This window comes from Meles meles, chromosome 2 (genome assembly GCF_922984935.1).
Source record: "Meles meles chromosome 2, mMelMel3.1 paternal haplotype, whole genome shotgun sequence".
Taxonomy (NCBI): domain Eukaryota; kingdom Metazoa; phylum Chordata; class Mammalia; order Carnivora; family Mustelidae; genus Meles; species Meles meles.
This window is the reverse complement of record NC_060067.1, coordinates 133,607,657-133,630,142: the sequence shown is the minus strand read 5'-3', so window position 1 is coordinate 133,630,142 and position 22,486 is coordinate 133,607,657. Positions and strand designations below refer to the sequence as shown.

Here is a 22,486-nt window from a genome sequence, read left to right as displayed (position 1 = left end):
AATGATTATAATCAAAACCCCTGTCAAGAGGAATTATTATGTAGGGACTCCCCAGCAGTCCACGGCACTCATCCAGAGAACTAATACTGCCCTTTCCTCTATGCTGAGTGCTGAGACTGTCTACTGGAAGACTCATTCAACACCACAAGTTCCTTCCTAGGACTGAATGTACTCATTTGGGCAATGCAGATTCTCAATTCAGAAGTGAATGTTAGTCATCTTTTTCCTTTCCTTAATGAAAAATAGAACTGTTCAAATCATGCTGAGCTACTCCCATCAACAGCCTCCTTCCTAGGGTTCCAGTATGTCTTTCTCTTCACATCCCAGACAGCCTATCCTCACCCAACTCTGAGTTCCAGAATAAATTTGTGTTTAACTCTAAACTCATCACTACAAAGAAATGTATACAGGTTCTGATCTACATTTATAAATATGTCTTCTGATGGTAGTTTTCTTACTTTCTGTCTTGTAATGTGGATTTAAAATATATATATATATATATATTTATTTATTTATTTGAGAGAGAGCACAAGAGAGCATGAGAGAGAGCACAGGGGGGCAGGTAAGAAGATGCCTGCTGAGTGGGGAGCCCCACACTGGCTTGATCGCAGGACCCTGGGATCATGACCTGAGATGAAGGCAGACATTTAGCTGATTGAGCCATGCAGGTGCCCCTAATATGGATTATTTTATTCAAACCTCATCCTAAGCATATAAAATAAAGATTATCATTTTCATTGAATTAGTGAGGTAAGTCTCAACAATATAAGTTAATGTTACACAGACAGTGAGTTGTAGAACCTAGTCTTTTTTCTTTTTTTTTTAAATTAGCATATAATGTATTATTTGCCCAAGGGTACACAGGTCTATGAATCATTAGACTTACACATTTCACAGCATTCACCATAGTACATACCCTACTCAATATCCATAGCCCGGCCACCCTATCCCTACTCCCCACACCCCCTAGTAACCCTCAGTTTGTTTCATGAGATTAAGAGTCTTTTATGGTTTGTCTCCCTCCAGATCCCATATTGTTTCATTTATTCTTTTCCAACCCCCCAAACCCCCCATGTTGCATCTCCACTTACTCATATCAGGGAGATCATATGATAGTTGTCTTTCTCCAACTGACTTATTTCACTAAGCATGATACCCTCTAGTTCCATCCACGTTGTCGCAAATGGCAAGATTTCATTTCTTTTGATGGCTGCATAGTATTCCATTGTGTATATATACCACCTCTTCTTTATCCATTCATCTGTTGATGGACATCTAGGTTCCTTCCTTAGTTTGACTATTGTGGACATTGCTGCTTTAAACATTCGGGTGCACATGCCCCTTCGGATCACTACATTTGTATCCTTAGAGTAAATACCCAGTAGTGCAATTGCTGGGTCATAAGGTAGTTCTATTTTCAACTTTTTGAAGAACCTCCATGCTGTTTTCCAGAGTGGTTACATCAGCTTACATTTCCACCAACAGTGTAGGAGGGTTCCCCTTTCTCCTCATCCTCGCCAGCATCTGTCATTCCCTGACTTGTTAATTTTAGCCATTTGACTGGTGTGAGGTGGTATCTCCTTGTGGTTTTGATTTGTATTTCCCTGATGCTGAGTGATGTGAAGCACTTTTTCATGTGTCTGTTGGCCATCTGGATGTCTTCTTTGCAGAAATGTCTGTTCATGTCCTCTGCCCATTTCTTGATTGGATTGTTTGTTCTTTGGGTGTTGAGTTTGCTAAGTTCCTTATAGATTTTGGACACTAGCCCCTTATCTGATATATTGTTTGCAAATATCTTCTCCCATTCTGTCAGTTGTCTTTTGGTTTTGTTAACTGTTTCCTTTGCTGTGCAAAAGCTTTTGATCTTGATGAAATCCCAATAGTTCATTTTTGCCCTTGATTCCCTTGCCTTTGGCGATGTTCCTAGGAAGATGTTGCTGTGGCTCAGGTCTAAGAGGTTGCTGCCTGTGTTCTCCTCGATGATTTTGATGGATTCTTTCCCACATTGAGGTCCTTCATCCATTTGGAGTCTATTTTCGTGTGTGGTGTAAGGAAATGGTCCAATTTCATTTTTCTGCATGTGGCCGTCCAATTTTCCCAGCACCATTTATTGAAGAGGCTGTCTTGTTTCCATTGGACATTCTTTCTTGCTTTGTCGAAGATTAGTTGACCATAGAGTTGAAGGTCTATTTTTGGGCTCTCTATTCTGTTCCATTGATCGATGTGTCTGTTTTTGTGCCAGTACCATGCTGTCTTGATGATGACAGGTTTGTAATAGAGCTTGAAGTCCGGAATTATGATGCCACCAACTTTGGCTTTCTTTTTCAATATTCCTTTGGCTATTCAAGGTGTTTTCTGGTTCCATAAAATTTTAGGATTATTTGTTCCATTTCTTTGAAAAAAAATGGATGGGATTTTGATAGGGATTGCATTAAATGTGTAGATTGCTTTAGGTAGCATAGACATTTTCACAATATTTATTCTTCCAGGGACGCCTGGGTGACTCAGTAGGTTAAAGCCTTTGCCTTTGGCTCAGGTCATGATCCCAGGGTCCTGGGATCGAGCCCCACATCGGGTTCTCTGCTCAGCGGGGAGCCTGCTTCCTCCTCTCTCTGCCTGCCTCTCTGCCTACTTGTGACCTCTGTCTGTCAAATAAATAAATAAATAATCTTTTAAAAATATTTATTCTTCCAATCCAGGAGCATGGAACATTTTTCCATTTCCTTGTGTCTTCATCAATTTCTTTCATGACTACTTTATAGTTTTCTGAGTATAGATTCTTTGCCTCTTTGGTTAGGTTTATTCCTAGGTGTCTTATGTTTTTGGGTGCAACTGTAAATAGGATTGACTCCGTAATTTCTCATTCTTCTGTCTTGTTGTTGGTGTAGAGAAATACAACTGATTTCTGTGCATTGATTTTATATCCTGACACTTTACTGAATTCCTGTACAAGTTCTAGCAGTTTTGGAGTGGAGACTTTTGGGTTTTCCACATATAGTATCATATCATCTGTGAAGAGTGATAGTTGGACTTCTTCTTTGCCGATTTGGATGCCTTTAATTTCTTTTTGTTGTCTGATTGCTGAGGCTAGGACTACTAGTACTATGTTGAATAACAGTGGTGATAATGTACATGTTCCTGATAATGCCGTGTTCCTGATCTTAGCAGAAAACTTTCAGTTTTTCTATATTGAGAATGATATTTGCGGTAGGTTTTTCATAGATGGCTTTGATAATATTGAGGTATGTGCCCTCTATCCCTATACTTTGAAGAGTTTTGATCAGGAAGGGATGCTGTACTTTGTCAAGTGCTTTTTCAGCATCTATTGAGAGTGCATATGGTTCTTGTTCTTTCTTTTATTAATGTGTTGTATCACATTGATTGATTTGCGGATGTTGAACCAACCTTGCAGCCCTGGAATAAATCCCACTTGGTCGTGGTGAATAATCCTTTTAATGTACTGTTGAATCCTATTGGCTAGTATTTTGGTGAGAATTTTCTATCTGTGTTCATCAAGGATATTGGTCTATAGTTCTCTTTTTTGATAGGATCCTGGTCTGGTTTTGGGATCAAGGTGATGCTGGCCTCATCAAATGAATTTGGAAGTTTCCCTTCCATTTCTATTTTTTGGAACAGTTTCAGGAAAATCGGAATTAGTTTTTCTTTAAATGTTTGGTAGAATTCCCCTAGGAAGCCGTCTGGCCCTGCGCTTTTGTTTGCTTGGAGATTTTTGATGACTGTTTCAATCTCCTTACTGGTTATGGGTCTGTTCAGGTTTTCTATTTCTTCCTGGTTCAGTTTTGGCAGTGTATATGTCTCTAGGAATACATCCATTTCTTCCAGATTGTCAAATTTGTTGTTGTAGAGTTTCTCATGGTATGTTCTTATAATTGTTTGTATTTCTTTGGTGTTAGTTGTGATCTCTCCTCTTTCATTCATGATTTTATTTATTTGGGTCCTTTCTCTTTTCTTTTTGATAAGTCTGGCCAGGAGTTTATCTATCTTACTAATTCTTTTGAAGAACCAACTCCAAGTTTCATTGATTTGTTCTATTGTTTTTTTGTTTTCTATTTCATTGATTTCTGCTCTGATCTTTATGATTTCTCTTCTCCTACTGGGTTTAGGCTTTCTTTGTTGTTATTTCTCCAGTTCCTTTAGTTGTAGGCTTAGGTTGTGTACTTGAGACCTTTCTTGTTTCTTGAGAAAGGCTTGTACCACTATATATTTTCCTCTCAGGATTGCCTTTGCTGTGTCCCACAGATTTTAAACCTTTGTGTTTTCATTATCATTTGTTTCCATGAATTTTTTCAATTCTTCTTTAATTTCCTGGTTGACCCATCATTCTTTAGAAGGATGCTGTTTAGTCCCCATGTATTTGGGTTATTTCCAAATTTCCTCTTGTGATTGAGTTCTAGCTTCAGAGCATTGTGGTCTGAAAAAATGCAGGAAATGATCCCAATCTTTTGATACCAGTTGAGACCTGATTTAGGACCCAGGATGTGATCTATTCTGGAGAAGGTTCCATGTGCACTAGAGAAGAATGTGTATTCTGTTGCTTTGGGATGAAATGTTCTGAATATATCTGTGATGTCCATCTGGTCCAGTGTGTCATTTAAGGCCTTTCTTTCCTTGGTGATCTCTTGCTTGGATGATCTGTCCATTTCAGTGAGGGGAGTGTTAAAGTCTCCTACAATTTTTGTATTATGGTCTATGTGTTTCTTTGATTTTGTTATTAATTGGTTTATATTGTTGGCTGCTCCCATGTTAGGGGCATAGATATTTAAAATTGTTAGATCTTCTTGTTAGACAGACCTTTTGAGTATGATATAGTGTCCTTCCTCATCTCTTATTATAGTCTTTGGCTTAAAATCTAATTCTTCTGATAAAAGTATTGCCACCCCAGCTTTCTTCTGATGTCCATTAGCATGGTAAATTGTTTTCCATCCCCTCACTTTAAATCTGGAGGTTTCTTCGGGTCTAAAATGAGTTTCTTGTAGGCAACATATTGATAGGTTTTGTTTTTTTAACCATTCTGATACCCTGTGTCTTTTGATTGGGGCATTTAGCCCATTAACATTCAGGGTAACTATTGAGAGATACAAATTTAGTCCCATTGTATTGCCTGTAAGGTGATAGTTACTGTATATTGTCTTTGTACCTTTCTGATCTACTACTTTTAGGCTCTCTCTTTGCTTAGAGGGCCCCTTTCAATATTTTCTGTAGCACTAGTTCGGTGTTTGCAAATTCTTTCAGTTTTTGTTTGTCCTGAGAGCTTTTTATCGACTCACAAATATTTATTTAGCAACTACTGTGTTGAGTCAGGTACAAATTTGTCACTAATCCCTTTATAAAGGCAATGGTAGATTGTAATACATTTAATATATTTCTTTTCCCTTAAACAGTGATGGCAGTTCTCATCACATGACTTGCAACATCTCTCAAGCGTCAATGATTATACTTCCACACCCTAATGAACTCAGAAAGTCTAATACTTGCCTTCATCATTTTAAGGGAAGCAAAAGTGATATATGTGTCACATTTTTAGTAGATTAAAAACTGATTCATGGTTTGCCAACACTCTTTTTACCTAACTCTGTCATGAGAACCAGAAAATTTCCAGGTAGAGGTAGCATCAGAACTTTGGCCCCCAAATGATGATGATATACAGCACAGCCTTATCTAACTCACTGTGAGCATATAGCAAGGGCTTTTCTGAATTTTTTTGCACTGCAGGAAAACGTATCCTCTCCCAACTATTTAACAAGGAAATTAAGTTATATATAATATACAAATTATGTAAATATACATATGATATTAATTTCTTGAAATCTCATAGCACATGCTAGTATATTAAACACTAATAACTCATTAAGGATTGTTTATCTAGTATATTTAAAAAAAATGATGGGACTCATTTTTTTGAAGTTCCTATTACAGAAAAATAGTTTGGGATAATATTAACTTAGAAGAATGATGAAAGATTTAAATAATGAAAATATCATTTCAAAAATGGTAATCCTTTACCTTCTAAATCAAAACTAAAATAACCAAGAAATCAGGATTCTGAAAATTATAAGGCAAATGAACATTTCATGGTAGCTATTATATTTATGGAAAACCTAATTATATCTGAGATCATTTTAATGGATTATTCTTGGAAAAAATTATATTTCTGATAAATACTGAGTCATTTTAGTGTCTTCACATTACTGTAATTTTGCAATACTACAAGATTTCCCTTTCCTTAAAATATCAAGGAAAAATAAAATTGTACATATTTTTAGGTATTTCTTGAAATTTTTTAGGCAGAAATGATTTTAATATTACGCTGAAATGAAAATTTTAAAGTTATTGTTACAAATACTAAGGTAAACCTGGAAGTCATTTTGGTCTTTACTGCAATTCCACTTAAATAGAGAGAAAGAAAAAACAAAATTAAAAATAAAACAAAACAAAACAACCCAACTTTCTGGAAAAGCCAATAGCAGTGAATCTAGAGGTATCTTGATTCTAGAGTCCATAAACTCTGGTGCTTGAGAGAGCAAGCTCTAGAGCAAGGTTGACTGGCATTAAATTTCAGCTCTGCCACTTTAGTATCTATGCGACCTTGAGCAAGTTACTTAACCATCCTGGGTGTGAGCTTCCTTGTTTATAAAATGAGGATGGTAATAATAGCTCCCTTGTGAAAGAGTCGTATTAACTGGGCTAACCCAACGCTTAGAACAATAGCTTGTACATTGGATTTACTCAATAAAAGTTATTATAATCATGAGAAGGATTGCCAATTCATCATTCTCTCTATAATGATTCTCTAATAAAACTTTGGATTAAACTTTGTACAGACATTTGTTTTGTTTTTTGCCCTCATAGTGATGTTTTCTAAATATTCCCTTCAATATAGTTAGTGTTCTGAACACAGATAAAAGTAATATAACTATCTTAACATTAAATTTTTTTTCACTTTTAAAAAAAATTGTGTGATTTTTAAAGCAATCATTCTATAATACTGTCAAATATCTCCTACCTGTTGTCTGATGTAATAACAGAGTCTAATGTAGATTAGTAGAATACTCAAATATGACTTGAAATCTAGGGGCAATAGTTAAATATAAATTTCAAATGATATTCAGATGACACATGTACATATTAATTTATTTTTATCAGCATCTCTTTAGTTTCTTAATTAGGTTAAAAAAAGCAGTAGACTGCTGACTCAGTAATACTAGACTTCATGGTTATGCAGTGAAATGGTATTGGTAGCAGAGAAGAATATGCTTAGGTTCTAATCCTCCATTCAACTTTGACTAGCCTATTGACTTAGATAAATACTCGAACTGTCAGTACCTCTGTTTCATCATCTTACAATGTCAATAATATAAAAACTACTTGATTTAGTATTTAGTATTTTTTTAAGATTTTATTTATTTATTTTTCAGAGAGAGAGAGGGCACCAGTTGGGGAGCGTTAGGCAGAGGGAGAAGCAGGCTCCCTGCTGAGCAAGGAGCCTGATGGAAACTCCATTCCAGAACCTGGGATCATGACCTGAGTGGAAAGCAGACAGTTTAGCAACTGAGCCACCCCAGTGTCCCTTGGTATAGTACTTTTAAGAACAAAATGAAACAATGAAAATGAAAGTCTTTGAGAATGAATCATGGTCAGTTAACAATTGTAAATCCTCTTCATGGATATCTATGGAGTAAAAGTTGGTATCTGTATAGCATTTGAAGTCATTATTATTAGTGTTTTAGGACTAATGAAAAATTACAAATGCCTTATACCTTAATTAGTAAACTAACTTTATGTTCAAGAGTTACGAATTTATGTGTAGATGTTTATGATGCAATGACAAGAATTTGTGCCACAAACTTAAATACTAAATTGCTACTTATATGTTTATAGAGTTTAATAGTAAAATGCATAATTTGGAGGGTTTTTTTAATTGCATTTAATAAATTTTGTTAGTTAACCTACAGTGCAATATTTGTTTCTTGGGGGGTGCCTGGGTGGCTCAGTTGATTAAGTGTCTGCCTTTGGCTTGGATCATGATCCTGAGGTCCTGGGATTGAGCCCCACCTGAGGTTCCCTGCTCAGTGAGGAATGTGCTTCTCCCTTTCCCTCTGCCTCTGCCCCTGCTTGTGCTCTCTCTCTCTTTTAAATAAATAAAGTCTTTAAAAAAAATATTGGTTTCTGGAGTAGTGCTTGATCATTTACATAAAACACCCAGTGCTGATCACAACAAATACAGTTTTTAATACCCATCTAGCCCTTCCCTCATCTCCCTCCCTCCATCAACCCTTAGTTTATTTTCTATCATTAAGAGTAACCTACGGCTTTTTTCCCTCTCCTTTTTTCCTTTTTCCCCTTTCCGTATGTTCATCTGTTTTCTTTTTAAATTCCACATATGAGTAAGATCATATGGTATTTGTCTTTCTTTGACTGACTTATTTCACTTAGCATAATGTAGTTTAGCTCTTGCAAATGGCAAAATTTCATTCTTTTGATGGCTGACTAATATTCGTGTGTGTGTGTGTGTGTGTGTGTGAATCAATGGAAATTTGGGTTCTCTCCATAGTTTGTCCATTCTACTGGTTCTGTTTGTTTGTTTGTTTCTATATCGTTTATTCCTGCTCTAATCTTTATTATTTCCTTTCTTTTGTTGGCTTTAGGCTTTATTTGCTGTTTTCTAGCTCCTTTAGGTTCAAGGTTAGATCATGTATTTGAGACTTTTCTTGCTTCTTCAGGTAGTCCTGTATTGCTGTATACTTTCCTCTTTCAACCAATTTTGCTATATCCCAAAGGTTTTGGACTGTTGTGCTTTCATTTCCATTTGCCTCCATGTATTTTCTTACTTCTTCTTTAATTTCCTGGTTAACCTGTTCATTCTATAGTAGGATGTTTTTTAACCTCCATGTATTTGTGATCCTTCTAATTTTTTTCTTGTGGTTGACTTCAAGTTTCATAGCGTTGTGGTCTGACACCTCAATCTTTTTGTACTTATTGAGGGTCAATTTGTGACCCAGTATGTGATCTGTTCTGGAGAATGTTCCATGTGCACTCGAAAAGAATGTAAAATGACACAATTTTGAACAAAAGAGTCATTTGAAATACAGACTGATTAAAATGCATTTATTTTTGTTTTTTATTTAATTACAGAAAATAATTTAAAGATTGGTCCAATAATAATAAAACTGTAAACTAGAAATTACATGTCCTTTGCCTCAGTACACATGCACACACACACACGCACATACTCATTCACTGTCCTTAACATCAGATAAAACACTCAAAGATGCTTGTAAAGAATAACATTACAAATCTGTGAAGTAATTAAACAGTGGACCATATAATAAACTAATATACATCACCTATCAAATGAAAATCTATACATGTTGACATTTCTGAAAACATGTCTGAATTTGTCTTTTGCAATTATATTTGAATCCTAAAGTAAAAGTGTACAATATAGTTAATGGTGACAATTATGTTTTCTTCAAAGTAGAACTCTTTCATGCCTTATTTCATGTGAGTAAGATGAGTGGTCAACCTTGATAATATCACTTTCAGTCACAAATGCAATACTCTATTAATGAATGAGATTGATTTTCCAGTATGACTCGTAAGTTGGTCCAGAAGACAGCTTCTAAGTACTCTGAAGCCTGAAAAGACACACAATATTCATGCTTTTTTTTTTTAATTTCATTTATTTACTTGACAGACAGAGAGGCAGGCAGAGAGGGTAGGGGGAAGCTGGCTCCTTGCTGAACAGAGAGCCTGATGTGGGGCTTGATCCCAGGACCTTAGGATCATGACCTGAGCTGAAGACAGAGGCTCTAACCCACTGAGCCACCCAGGCACCCCTCATGCTTGTTTTAAGAGCACATTACTTCCTCACAGCAGGAAAAGACAGCATGAATAAAAAGAAACAACAGGTCTTAGTTAAAATAAAACTCAGAAAAAATAATGCTGCTTTCACTTGGATTTAAAGATATTTAAGAGTTAATTATTATAGTTAAAAAGATTATATTAATCTCATCGCTTGTGGTACTAAAGTACATTATTTTCTCAAGCATGCATTTGAAGATCTGGGCATTGAACTCAGGAAAGAAAAGCATGGTTAAATTCACCTGAACAGCGTTTCTTGTTGTTTTATGATCTGTTTCTTTTGTCAGTGTGTGTGTCTATTTCATTATACTTTTAATGCAAAATCAAGGAACAGATTTCTAGGTAAGTTATTACTACCTAATTTTTAATATCCTAAGACAATGAGGATAAGTAGTACAACAGAGTTGTCTAAATTATAGGATAGTTATTCAACCCTTTAAGTGGATAACCACAAAGTATATAAAAGAGGCCTCTGGAAAAATTAAGTAATAAATAATAATAATATTAATTAAACTTATCAATCCTGAGAAAGAAGAATAAAGCTGAAGGCATCACACTTCTGGATTTGAAACTATTACAAAGCTATACTAATCAAAACCATATGGTACTATGGTAAAAACAGGCACATAGATCAATGAAACAGAATTGAGAGCCCAGAAATAAACCCAACCATACACAGTCAATTTGACAAGAAAGCCAGGAAAACTCATCAGTGAAAGGGCAGTCTCCTTAATAAATGGTGTTAGAAAAACTGGGTGTACACATGCCAAAGAGTGGAACCTCTTTCTTATACCACACACAAATATTAACTATTATTTATAGGGGCGCCTGGGTGGCTTAGTCAGTCAAGAGCATCTGCCTTTAGTTCAGATCATGATCCCAGGCTCCTGGGATCGAACCCCACATGAGGCTCCCTGCTCAGCAGAGGGTCTGCTTTTCTGCCCTTTGCTTGTGCTCTCGCTCTCTGTCTGCCTCTCAAATAAATAAACAATTAAATAAAATCTTAAAAAATGGATATTTATAAAGAATAACTTAGGAGATGGAGATACTGTTAAACAGAAGAGGTGAGACCACCATTCTCACAGAGCTTTTATTTAGATGAGACAGTATAGGCAATCAATCATTCAATCATAGGTGATGTTACCTGCTGTTCCTAATTCTTTAAAAGAGTTATTTTAAGAATAGAAAAGTGACCAGTGCAGTAGGAACATTGTGAATAAGAGCACATTTAATATTTTAGTATATATTCTTCTGCTTGGCTCTTCAATAACTGTTTTTGATGCTGATAAGGCTTTGGCATCCACTCAATGGGCCTAAAGATCTGCTCCCAGCAGGGTGGCATGTCTCTTCATATTTGAATGTACGTTGGCGCTGAAGGATGTGAGGCTGTCTTCACAGTGAGCTTTGGGGAAAACACAAAGGGGCTTTTGCATGGTGTCAACTGTAGGACTTCAGCAGAATGAGGACACCTTGTGACATCAATATAAATAGCTGCGAATTGACAGCTGGTACCAAGTAATCAAAAACAGGTGGCTAAATGTGAACTGAAATGTGATGGTGATTATTGTATTTTGAAGGTACAGTCTGTGAATCTTCCTTTGTGTAATCAGGATGGCTATTTGCATTATAAACACTATAGGCTCATTCCAAACCATATCTGTGACTTCACCAAGTCAGATTCCATACTTGCTTATATAATTTCAAACATCTGTTCTTTTATACATTCATATATATAGTCATGGAGAATGAACTATGAGTCCAAAAGTGGTCTTCTACAAATGAACACTAGTAAAATTGTCCTTATAAAATAAAATTAAACACAAATATCCTCATCTAAAATAAAATATGTATCTCTTCATACTTGATAAATGGGATACATAAAAACATACTACTTAATAATTACTGTTTCAAGTCTATCATCTTTTTTAAGTCTAACTTCAACCTTACACCTAATTAATGTCACTAAATAGTTATATATTCCCTTAACAATGCACTATGTTCAAAAAAATCTATTAACAAAGTGTTTGAGATGACTAATTGAGACTTACTCTTGAGAATGGAAATCTTAATATTTTTGGTGTTCAATTTTTTATCCAAATAAGAGAAAACTTTATTACACATTGAGCAATTGACACACAAATTCTGTACAGAGTATGGCAGTAATAATGGATATGTAGATATAGATCCAGCACAATCCTTTCTGAATTTTTTTAAAACCTGAGTTTCGTTTTTTTCATTTTTTTCTCCTTTCCAAGTTAATCAATCATATTGAAAATATGAATAAGCTTATTATCCTAATTCTTAATTTCCCAGTCACATCTCAATCTCTATTTTCCTTGTGCTCCCAAGAATACATGGAATTCACTATCCCTTAGTTCAGCCAATGCTGCTAAATACAATGGATGCTTTTAAGTCATTAAAAAAAGAGAATTCTACCAATTACATGATTGAACAATAAAAATATCAACATCATCAGAAATATTAAAACTCTATTAAACTTTAGGTTTTATAATAACATAGTTTTGTTGGAATTACATTCCAAACTCAAAAGTTCCCAGTATTCTGTTATCCAAAATTCCAGCCTTTATTCAGTGCTTTCCTCTCTCTATGATTTTCTGAAGCAAGTCCATATATCATCTGCCCTTATATTTTCTTTTAAAAATTGTATTATTGATGTAAAATTTAGATACAATGACACATACTAACCTAAGTGGTTAGTTCCTTGACAAATGTGTATACTATGTAATCAAGAGTCCAATCAAGATAGAGAATATGTGCATTACTCCAGAATAGTCTTTTATTCTTCTTTCTAGTTAAGCCTTCTTTCTTAGCCATTGGTCTTGTTCATTCTTAAGTACTAGTTCTTAGTTCTCTCTCTCACACACATATACATACAACACTCTCTTTTTCTCTCCCTTCCTCTCTCAATCCCTCCCTCCCTCTTTTTCTCTATCTCTGCTCTCTCTCTGGTCATTCTGTGAGAAATTTAATCATTCCATTAATATTCAAAAGAAATAACCTTTGGCTTTTAAATTCTATTATATGATTTCCATTTTTTGAGTTTACTTTTATTATTATTTTTTCTACATACTTAGGTTACTTTTTTTTTCTTTTTTCCAACTTCTTAAGATGAAATTATATCATTGAATTTAAACTTCTTCTTTTTCCTTCTATAAACATTTAAATATCTAGGTTTTTCCTATAACCAGAATACTAAGATCCCTAAGCAACAGAACTTATAATAGCTAAAACAGTCTTTATAAAAAAAATAAATTGGGAAAATGATCTTAGCTTATATTAAGACTGGGTTCAATGGCAGAGCCACAGACACATACACTAAGAGAACAGAGTAGAAAAACACCACTCCCCAAATACACATACACACCAACATAAATCTCACAACTAAATTTAAGATGTAAAACTATAAAACTGTTAGGAAAAATTAGGCAAAAATCTTCAGGACTTAGAATTTAAAAAAAATTTCTTATACACAAACCAAAATCATGATTCATGAAAGAAAAAAGTGATAAATGTAACTTTATAAAAATTTTTTAAAATGTCTACTCTAAGGAAGCTCATGAGACCAGGATAAAAAGTACAAGTTACAGAATGGTAGAATATATTTGCAAATTACATATCCAACAAAGGACAAGCACTTAGAAATACAAAGAATGCTCAAAATTCAACAATAAAAATAAACAATCCAATGAAATTTTAAGATAACAAAAGACATGAACAGACATTTCACAAAAAAATATATTCAAATAAACACATGAAAAGATGTTCAGCACCACTAGTCATCAGGGATATGCAAATTAAAACTGCAAGGAGCTATCATTGCAGACATATCAGAATGGTTAAAATAAAAAATAATGACAACATGAATTCTGGTGAGGATGCAAGAAACTTGGATCACTTACACATTGTTGGATGGAATATAAAATGGAATAGCCACTCTAGAAAACAGTTTGACAATGTCTTATAAAACAGAATGCCTAATAACCATATATTGTGGACATATATTGTGGTTTTATCCTTCCCAAATTCATATGTAGAAACCCTAACCTCCCGTATGATTGCACTGGGAGATGAGTTCTCTAAAGACTTGAATAATTTTAAATGAGGCCATAAGAATGGAACCCTGATCCAACAAGATTAGTGTTTTTGTAAGAAGAGACATCAGAGAGCATGCCATTTCTCTCCCTGTGCATGTATACATACGAGCACACAGGGAGAAGATAGCCATCTGCAACACAAGTGCTGAGCTTTCGTCAGACAACAATCCTGCTGGCACCTTGATCATGGCCTTTCCACCTCGAGAAATGTGAGAAAATAAATTTCTGTTGTTTAAGCCACCTGGTTTGTGGAATTTGTTCCCACAGCCTTAGCCAACCAATATACTGTACAACCCAGCAATTGCACTGTTGTTCATTTATTGTAGCGAAATGAAGCTTATGCTCGCACAAAGTCTGTAAACAAATATTTCAGTTTTATTTGTAAAAACCAACAACTGGAACTGACCCAGATAGCCTTCAACAGGTGAATGGTGGAACAAACTGTGGTCCATACATACCATGGAATACTATTCAGCAATAAAAATGAGGATAGAAACCAGGATAAATCTCCAGGATAAAAAACAACATAAAGAACTTAAACCTTATATACTGCAATATTTTTATTTACATAACAGTTTCAAATGATGAAATTTTAGAACTGGAAGACAGTTTTTGTTTGCCAGTGGGTAGGTCTGTAGTGAGATGGGGGGGAAGGGAGGTGAAGGGTGTTGGGTGTGGGGATAAAACTGCATCACATGTTAGTGCATCACACTTTTAGTATTGGATCTCTTCCTTGCCTAGACTGTGGTAGTGCATCCAAACCTGCACAAGTGATAATATTGTGTAGTACTTACACACACACACACACACACACACACACACACAATTATATGTAAGTATAACTGGTAAAAATAAGTAAAATCTGAGTAAGATAGGTGGATTGTAATAATGTTAATATAGTAGTTGTGGTATTATACTATAAATTTGTAAAATGTTATCAGTAGGGGAAATAGGACAAAGTATACCAGGGGATCTCTTTATTATTTATTACAAATGCATGTGAATTTCAATTATCTCCAAAATCAATTTCAATTAAAAAATAAAGATTCCATGGCTCTATGATCACTAATTGTGCCATAAAGTTGCCTTTCACGAACAATTTCTAAATGTAGAGAACTGGTTACACATCTATCATCAGTACAAGGATAGAGGAATGGAACATGTTGGATATGGAAAAATTTTCAAAGTAAGGAAGAGAGTTTTGAGAAATTTAATTTCTGAATGATTTGAGTTAGAAGATTTCTCTTTCCCTTTCTGTTATTCAGGGAAAATTTCATGTTGGTTGCTGGAATAAGACAGTGGTGGTACAAGCCATGGACTGCATGCTGGTCCAAGGTGGAATACAGTTTGGAAGGAGGTTTCTTTTTTTTTTTTTTTTTTAATTATTTATTTATTTATTTGACAGAGAGAGATCACAAGTAGGCAGAGAGGCAGGCAGAGAGAGTGAGAGGGAAGCAGGCTCCCTGCCAAGCAGAGAGCCCGATGCGGGGCTCGATCCCAGGACCCTGAGATCATGACCTGAGCCGAAGGCAGTGGCTTAAACCACTGAGCCACCCAGGCGCCCCTGGAAGGAGGTTTCAATTTCAGAGTGCTATGACTGGTAAAGTGCAAGTAATGCTGTGTGTGTAAATGCTGAATATCCTTTGCTTGACAGAGAGCAAAAGAGGGAAGAAAAAAAAAGGTCCCAATGTGTAATCTTTGTTAAAACAAACAAACAAACAAACAAAACCCCTTGAGTTGTAACTTTTGCTGATTTTGGTTGTGTAGATATCCCCACCATGGTCAATTTTAGCTACCAATGGGTTGTAGTTACTGAGCTGGTGCTAAGAACATGACAGTTGACTCTTCTGATCTGGTAGGAGCTGGCTCAAGCAAGAAAGAATGAGTAGTAGAAGTAGAAACAAGGGGGTGCGTGGGTGGCTCAGTTGGTTAAGCAACTGTTTTCTGCTTGGGTCATGATCCTGGAGTCCTGGAATCGAGTCCCACATCAGACTCTGCTTCTCCCTCTGACCTCTCCCCTCTCATTCTCTCTCTCTCAAATAAATTTAAAAAATCTTGAAAAAAAAATAGAAACAAGGTACTTTCAGCAGTATTATGAAGAGGTTGTACAAAACTGAGGACCTGGTTCAGTGATGTCCTCATATGTTTGCAAAGGTAGAGATGATTCCATGCAAAGTAACCTGTGGTTACAATTTCCTTTTTATTGAACTTGATCTGAAAGAAAATAAATCTTTCCCATATGACCTCTTTTTTATTATACCTACATATTTTTAAATGGGTGTTGGAAGATTCTTTACCGTTACTCAGAAAAACTCCCAAGTTCACTTTGATAAAGGAATACTGCCTTCTATTAGAGCCAGTTGAGAATGACTGATTTTTCCCCATATCTATGGTTCTATATATAACTTGGTGTAGAAAAAACAAACAAAAGAAGTTATGGATCAAAAACAAGATTTTTGTGCAGTAGAAGCTGAAGAGCCAAGAAGCACCCTCCTTTTAAACGTAAGAATAGTACATATCTCTATATTTTTTGGAAATACAAATTTATTTCTATTAATTATATTTTTATTCTTCTAACTTCATTTTACTTTCTGAAAATGATAAAGTTTTATAAGTCCTTTATATTTTCTCTTTCTCTCCTCTTTTTTAGTATTAACTTTCACTCCTATTCTCTAGAAGTTTTACTCCTTTGCTCAATTTTTCTCTCTTTTCTTCTCTATTTACTCAAGAACTCTTTTTATTTTCTTTACTCGCCTTCATTGTTACTGAAAAACAGTGTTTGTTGTAGCAGTACAAGTGGGAAAAAAAAACTAAGTAAAAAAACAGTAGAATGCATTTGTCTTCTACATAAGCCTTGTATCTTCCAACATAAATGCTAACATATTATTCTAAACATTTTAATATTTATTCAGCTCAAGTCCACTGTAAGTATCAATGAAAATAATTATTCAACACAGAGTAGAAAAGCTCTGGGCTCCCTTTCTCCCATTGAAACACTGATTCAGGGGCACCTGGTGGCTCAGTGGGTTAAACCTCTGCCTTGGGCCCAGGTCATGATCTCAGGGTCCTGGGATCAAGCCCCACATTGGACTCTCTGCTGAGCAAGGAGCCTGCTTCCCCTCCCTCTCTGCTTGCCTCTCTGTCTGCTTGTGATCTCTCTCTCTATGTCAAATAAATAAAATCTTAAAAAACAAAAAACAACAACAACAAAAAAAAAACACTGATTCAACAACAATTCATAGATAAATTTCCTTCGTTAGAAAATCCAGAATTGAAATTGAATGGCTCCTGCATACTGGGTAAATGTGAAATTAGGCTAACCAAAAAAGGTAGGAAGATTCAGCACATCCTCTTTCCAGAGGATATCCCTGTCCCTGTGTAACAACCTATAATCAGGAAGAGAAGCCTTAGCTCCCAGATCCTCCCAGAAGAAGGAGATTGGTTCACTTGTTTGGTATCACAAACTTTCTTTATGGGCTCACAGGACTGGCTTCTATCTTACCCTTTTGTGGTTCTGATGGAATCCACATAGTCTAGTACCTTGTAGAGAATGAAGACCAGTGTCTCGGGGTAGTAGAAGCCATGCATACTCCCTTCTGTTCAGCACAGAGCAAACAGATGAAAAATCCTAGTTCTCAGATTCTCCCTGGGGAGGGAAAGAGTTGACTGTCACTTGTCTTGCCAGTCTTGGAGCTCTGATAGCCCCACCATAATCTAGCCCTAAGAGTAGCTTCGGCTGGGAGAGACTATAGATTCATCCTCATCCCCCAACAAGATCCCAGCCACCCACCCTCATCCCTGCCCTGAGCACAGAGCAAAAAGACCAAAAAAAAAAAAAAAAAAAAAAAGAAAAAAAAGTCCCAGTTCTCATCTTCCTCCTAGGGAGGAAAGAGTTGATCAATGTGTCTAACATCCCGCCTTCTCCTGGACTCCCGAAAGAACTAGCACCAGTCTTACAATCTTTACTGCTTTTGTGTTAACAGAAGAATGAAAATAACCACTTATAAATTTGTAACATAATTTTGTTAAGGCTTTTGAATATTTTAATAGCACAAAAGTGCCAAGCAACTTAATATATTGTGAGAAAGTGTTTTATTATAAAATAAGTTTTTCTCTAAAAATATGAGTAACCCAAAATTGAAACTTCAAGGTAGATAATTGCAATAGAAATAAAGTATATGTTAAATATAAGTAAATTGTAATTATAAAATAAAATATAAAATAATATCAAGTATTAATATTCTAATATTTAATAACGTGTTTAACATATTCATAAACATTATCAGTAATGATTTAATAATAAATATATAGGAAATAAAATTGATAAAATATTTAATAGATATGTTTAATAAAATATTAACTAAATTACTATATATTTTAAGTTATAAACAAAGTAATAAAGTAAAATCATAAAATATGTGTGTTTTATTCATGTAATCAGTAATAACATGACACTATGCTTCTAGGTGCAATCTTTATGTGGAGTAGTACATTTCTTAACGTGAGCATTTATTTTATTTAAGTTCTTTAATTTTTCTTTTGGAATTTGAAATGTGTACAATTGCAAAAAGAATGAGCAAATAAAACCAGTTGAAGGCCACTGTGTATATAGAGAGGGAAAGAAAGGTGGAAACTCACATGTTTTCATCCACTTCTTAAGTGTGCCAAGACCACATCTCTTGGTACCTATGGTTTCCTCTGGACCGCTGACCACACAGGGTAGTCATTGGAAAAACATATGGATTACAATCACATGTAGCTCAGGACCACATGATGACATCCCCAAAGAAATAACATCATTTTCTGAGTGACCAGTAATGATTAGCTGTATTGTATTCTGAGACAATGCTGTCTTTATTACATTGTTCACATCCATTCCAATCCAGACCTAAATTACCACTCTCATTAAGGCCGTAATGCTTCCCAGTTTTTATAGTAGCATTTACACGCCATCTCTGCATCACTCAAAATCTATTCCACTTCTCTGACATTTTAAATTTCTTATCTGTATTTCTAGTTGAATTGTCATGGACAGATGTTTCTAGGCACTTAATGATATTATTTTTTGATATAAGTAACCAGTTCTGAGGAAAGATGATAACATTCACCAATGTTTTATCACTTAATAATCCTCTCTTAGGTGGATAAAATATAGAAATAAAAAAAATTCAATAAAAATTATTTTTTTCATACATAGAATTATAGAGAGACATACACATAAACATATGCAGTTTTCCATCTTTATCATTATTTGATAATACCCAGAGGGTGGTATTATTTTAGCTTTCTGTTTGTTTACTTGTTTATTTTGCTTTACTTTTACTTGGAATTTTTTCCTGAAGTACTGTTACGTGTGTGTCTGTATGTGTGTGGGTGGGTGTGTATCCTGGATATATTTTCTTCAATCCACCCCTGCTTTCTAAAATAAAAAATAACACACAATATTAAAATCATGAAATAAAGGGAAGGAATTCTTTTAAGCAGATAGATATCAAGTATAAAATAGTTAACATTCTGGGGCGCCTGGGTGGCTCAGTGGGTTGTCCTCTGCCTTCGGCTCAGGTCACGATCTCAGAGTTCTGGGATGGAGCCCCGCATCGGGCTCTCTGCTCAGTGGAGAACCTGCTTCCCTTCCTCTCTCTCTGCCTGCCTCTCTGCCTACTTGTAATCTATCAAATAAATAAATAAATAAATCTAAAAAAATAAAAGTTAACATTCTGTGACCTCCATAATGAGATATTAGTATTTATTTTATTGACCCTAAAGTCAATAATATATGCATTTTATAGAAGAAGAGGTATTCATAATTTCAGGTGGGTCAGCATTGCTTCTATGTGTAGATAAAAGGGCATTACATGCATAATGGAGAAAATGCATACATTTCATTGACCATAGAATGTGGTTTTAACCATATTCATAGCTTGCAGTAAAAGCTAACCATTATAAAATATTTTTGTTTTTCTTTATGGTATTTCAAATACTAAGGTTTGTTGTGTAATTGGACTCTTCATGAATCATAGATGTACAAAGATAGGACCTCATAGATTAAATAGTGTGACCTTTTTATTAATGATATGAAAAGGCTTTGTCTAGTTTAAAATACCTTGTTTAATTTCTTTATTTCAATTTCTGGCTGTCTCTTTAACTAAAACTAATGCAATGCCATCTACTCCAAAAATCCACTGAAACATCTTTCCCTAATATTAAAGGCATCATACTTAGTTGTGCTATAAACCAGGCATTTTTCAGAAATGGATTGATACAACTTTTTATAGCATTTGAAATTCTTAGCACTCTATATATCTAGAAATTCTCAGTGGTATTATTTTCCCTATTTCCTTCAATGTTTCTTTCACTACATCTTATTCTCTTTCATGGGTTCCTATTTTTTTTACCTTTGGTCTTAAGAAAGGGTCTTTCTCAGATACCTTACTTAGTGATCTTCCTTTACACAATTTATTCTCTATTTGGATGACCTCAACATCACTTTTGCTGAGATATAAAGAATTTTCTATTCATTTTATTCCCTGTCTTCAAACAAATAATAATTTTCTCCGTGACTTCAGCTACATTTACATTTTACTTAACTTTTTTTGAAACTTCGTCCTGAGTTTCCAGGTTCATAGGTCCAGCTACATATTTAGCACCTGCAGTTAGAGGCCAGACAGATGTATCTCACACTTAGTAAATCCACAAATGACTCAGTATCATTTCACAAAAATTGTCCCTCTTCCTTTTTTTTTTTTTTTTGTATCTCAAAGAATGGAATCAATATATCTACTTGATTATTCAGGAAATAAGAAAATATTCCAAATTCATTTTAAAAAAGTTCTTTCTGACCCTTAAACATACCATAATTATATCTTCTTTTTTACATGCCCAGTCTCACCCTTCATTTTAATACCTGAAAAATGTTTCTAAAGAAGACAAAATTTTACAATATCTCAAATATTCCTCCAGAACAACCTATTCTCAACACTGCTTCTGGAGTACTTTTTTAATGTCCAAATTTGCTTATATAATAGCCTTACAATGCCATCTGCAAGCCAATGCCATTTTAAAATCGCCTCCAAACTTCTTAGAAGAGTATATTAAGACTCTCCATGAGCTCTCATTATCCACCAGACTCCATCAGCAGCTTCTACCTGAGGGATAATGCACTATATGCAGGTGTAGGAATGCATCTTACTTATTATCAGTTTCATAAAATTCTACTTGTCTTCTGGCTCTCTGGTATAACTCACTCTCCTCATAAAATACACCAACACACTGTCCTATGTTACAGTTCGTTTGTTTAGTTCAGTTCTCATCTTGTCTATAAAATTTTCCCTTGTCTTTATCCTGAGATGGTTAGTCATCCCCTCACCTAAAGAGTCATCAAGACTTATAAATGTATACTATGCTTAAAATTGTCGTGATTCTATGTTGGTGTTTGTATTGGTTTGTTTATATGTGGGAATTTCTACTAGCCTTACTAACATACATCTTTCCTCTCTATATTACCTGCTTTTGGCACATACTAAGGAGGAGGCATTAAGAATCTGTTGAATGAAAAAAAAAAAAAAAAAGAATCTGTTGAATGTAATAGTCTTAATATAGCAAATATGTCTTACTGTTATCCAGTCACCTAATAGGTCAGTAAAGTCACAGTCATTACTATACTAGTTTTATAAAATATGTTTTTCATCAAATTGTCTCAAAACCCTAAGAATATTTATTTTTATTTTTTAGAATGACATATATATCTATTAATATGCTATTCACATAAATGAAACAAGATGGGATTGGGAGGGAGACAAACCATAAATGACTCTTAATCTCACAAAACAAACTGGGGGTTGCTGGGGGGAGGTGGGATTGGGAGAGGGGGAGCGGGCTATGGACATTGGGGAGGGGAGGCGAACCATAAGAGACTATGGACTCTGAAAAACAACCTGAGGGTTTTGAAGGGTCAGGGGTGGGAGGTTGGGGGAACAGGTGGTGGGTGATGGGGAGGGCACGTTTTGCATGGAGCACTGGGTGTTGTGCAAAAAGAATGAATACTGTTACGCTGAAAAAAAAAAAAAAAAAAAGGTACTTAGGATGAGCACTAGTTTTTTTAAGTTTTGTATGTAAGTAATGAATCACTGAATTCTACTCCTGAAACAAACATTGCTCTGTATGTTAACTAAGTAAAATTTAAATAAAAATTTTTTAAAAATTAAAAAAAAAACAAAAAAAAAACATATATATTACTAACACAACAGAAGTTAATGAATGACACTGCTTAAAGAGATATTCATAAACAGTTCTTGTTTTTAAAATGAAAATCATGTGAAAATGCATATTAGAATAAACTACTTGGGGTGTCTGGGTGGTTCAGTCACTAAGCATCTGCCTTCAGCTCAGGTCATGATCACAGAGTCCTGAGACTGAGCCACAACGGGCTCCCTGTTCAGCAGTGAGCTTGCCTCTCTCTCTCCCATTCCCCCTGCTTGTGTTCCCTCTCT

At 35.0% G+C, this 22,486-nt stretch overlaps 1 protein-coding gene and 1 long non-coding RNA gene across 4 annotated transcripts in view; one reads left to right on the top strand and one right to left on the bottom strand.

Moving 5' to 3' along the window:
* FSTL5 (follistatin like 5) overlaps positions 1 to 22,486 on the top strand; it is a 753,549-nt gene that overhangs the window by 328,602 nt on the left and 402,461 nt on the right. The gene's annotated exons all lie outside the window — the stretch shown is intronic.
* LOC123929211 lies at positions 9,547 to 18,694 on the bottom strand. The gene is made up of 3 exons (XR_006815899.1): positions 18,636 to 18,694; positions 17,500 to 17,643; positions 9,547 to 9,656 (listed from the first exon to the last, which is right to left on the bottom strand). It is a non-coding gene; the product is annotated as an uncharacterized LOC123929211 (long non-coding RNA).